This window comes from Stigmatopora argus, unplaced genomic scaffold, assembly GCF_051989625.1.
Source record: "Stigmatopora argus isolate UIUO_Sarg unplaced genomic scaffold, RoL_Sarg_1.0 HiC_scaffold_138, whole genome shotgun sequence".
Lineage (NCBI taxonomy): Eukaryota > Metazoa > Chordata > Actinopteri > Syngnathiformes > Syngnathidae > Stigmatopora > Stigmatopora argus.
The window spans coordinates 26,903-30,001 of record NW_027520149.1 but is presented as its reverse complement, the minus strand read 5'-3'; positions in this window follow the sequence as shown (position 1 = coordinate 30,001).

Genomic DNA, 3,099 nt, shown 5'->3' with positions numbered 1-3,099 from the left:
CTGTCGAAGACCTCTGACGGTGAGGCCGTTGCTGGCACGCAGCACACGTTCACTCTTGAGGTGAGCAACCTCGGCCCATCTGATGCAGACAACGTACTCATCACCGACGTACTCCCGGTTGGATTCGTGTTTGCACGTGCATTGGGAGCGAGTTGCACGCAACAGGTCCCATCGTCACGTGTAGTGCAGGGACAGTTGCTACCGGAGAAACGTTGACGGTTGAACTCATTGTTGATGTGTTGGATAGTGCTTCTCCGACCACTCAGAACACGGCAACAGTTCAATCTGACAGTAACGACCCCGACCCCGTCAATGACAGCGATAGCGACGATACCGACGTGACTTCTGAAGCGAATCTCGAGATCGTCAAGCGGCTCGAGACAAGCCCAGTCGTTCCGGGAACGACTGTTGTTTGGGAAATTGACGTGACGAATCATGGGCCCTCGGAGGCTGTAATGGTCAGCGTTGTTGACACGCTCGACGCTGCACTTACCTACGACCCTTCGACGAGTTCGCCGGGTTGCGTCGCTATCGACCAACTCGTGACCTGCGAACAACCGGTGTTGGCGAACGGTGAATCAGTCACCTTTACGGTTGCGGCAATTCTCGATTCGTCGCACACCGGTCCGTTGTCCAACACGGCAGCAGCGACTTCGCTAACACCAGACCCTGACCCGTCGGACAACGAGTCTGTCGTAAACGGAGAATCCACATCGCAGGCAAACCTCGCGATAGAAAAGCGAAGCACTGCAGAACAGGTCATTGCTGGCGAGTCAATGATGTTCGAACTCGAAGTGACGAACAGCGGACCATCCGACGCAATAGATGTTGTGGCGACCGATGTGATTCCCGACGGCCTCATTTGGGACGCGGCCACATCCGACAGTGCGTGTGCCTTGACCAACGATTCGTCGACGGTCGAATGCGCCGCTGTTGGACCTGTGCCCGAAGGCGAATCCACCAGTTTCGTGCTCGGCTTCATTGTCGAATCCGATGTTCCAACAGATGCGACCATCACGAATGGGGCGACGGTCTCGTCGGATACACCAGACCCCGACGGTGAAGACAACTTCGCAGACGCCACAATCCCGGCTGAGCGCGCGGTCGTATTGGAAATCGAGAAGGGATTGGACGGAGCGACGCTTTCTCCTGGAGTGGCATCGACGTGGCAGCTAACGGTGACCAACCGTGGACCTTCAGTGGCAACCAATGTTGTGGTCGTCGACACGCTCCCGGACCAGTTGACCTTTATCCCGACGGCTCTGACTCTCGGTGCAGCCTGTTGGCAGGATCTGTCGTGTGTACCGCAGATCAACTTGGTGTTGATGAATCGACGGTGTTCACCATCGAAACAATGGTGGACAACACTGCAGTGCTCGGCGAGGTAACGAATAGCGCGTCGGCAACCTCGAACGAGGGCGGCGACGCTGACGCCGAAATCATCGTTCCGTTGGTTGCGAACAACGCTGCAGTCCGTGTTGAAAAAGATGGATCGACCCGATCCGTTGTCATTGGGGAGGTGGTCACGTGGACCATTACGGTCACCAATGACGGGCCAGACGACGTGACCGTTCCCATGGTAGTGACCGATCCACTTCCAAGTGGATTGACCTTTGATCGCTTCGTCAACACGGGAGCCGCAGAGTGCACGACTGCTGGAAGCACAATTAACTGCGGGATCGACACGTTGAGCAACGGTGAATCTACCGCAATTGTGCTCGACACGACCGCCACACGTTCTGGTGAGGTTACGAACGTTGCCACTCTTTACGCACCGAGCCTCCTCGACGACGGCGGGCAGGAGGCACAAGCAACAACGCTCGTTCGCGGGGCAGTTCAGGAGAATCTTGCCTTCACCGGCAGGACGTTTTGGCGGCTCGTGAGCAGCGCGTTGCTCTTCCTGGCTGTTGGCCTGGTGATGCTACGGATTATGGGTCGTGAAGAATCGGAAATAGAATCGTTGGGTGCTGCCTAGCGCTGGTGGAATCAGCATCGGCTGGCGAAAGTCACACACCCTTCGCCGAGACAGCGAACGGCCCGCCGAATAAGTTCGGAGCGTGGCTGTTGAACTTCCTCATCTGTATCGCGGCAAGGTTCGCGAAATGTACGACGCTGGCGATGGCAACTTGCTTATCGTGGCCACTGACCGATTGTCTGCATTTGATGTTGTTATGGCGGAACCCGTCCCGAATAAGGGTCGTGTACTGACGGCAATTTCCGCATTTTGGTTCGACCACCTCGGCGGTTTGGCGCCAAACCACTTGATTTCCACCGACATTGCCGACTTTCCAACCGGTGCCCGGCAACCAGAAATTTCTGGGCGCTCCATGTATGTGCGTCGCGCGGAGATGCTTCCAATCGAGTGCATTGTCCGCGGCTACCTCACCGGATCTGCGTGGAAGGAGTATCAGCGCGAGGGCACGGTGCACGGGACGCCGATGCCCCACGGAATGCAGGAAAGCGAAAAGCTGGCTGAACCACTCTTCACTCCATCGACAAAGGCCGCTGATGGACACCATGACGAGAACATCACCTTTGCTGATGCCGTGAGCATGGTCGGCGAAGAGGTCGCAACCCAGGCGCGGGACGTGTCGATTGCGCTCTACACAGCTGCTTCGGAGTGGACGAACCCACGGGGTATCATTATTGCCGATACCAAATTCGAGCTCGGAATGATCGACGGGCAATTGGTGATCGCCGATGAGATGCTCACTCCGGACTCATCGCGTTTTTGGCCTGCGGATCAATGGCACCCCGGTTCGACCCCTCCAAGTTTCGACAAACAACCGATTCGCGACTACCTCGAAACGCTCGACTGGGACAAGATGCCGCCGGGCCCACCCATTCCCGATGAAGTGATTGCCGATACGACCGCCCGCTACATCGAAGGATACGAGCGCATTACGGGCAACGAATTTGGCGACTGGGTCGGGTAGGTTCAACGGTATGAAGTTTCACGCAGTTCTCGATATTCAATTGCATGACGGCATTGCTGATCCGCAAGGCTCAACCATCGAGCGGGCATTGCCAACGCTTGGCTTCACGGGGATGAGCAAGGTGCGAACGGGAAAGAGCATTCATCTCAATATCGAAGCCGAT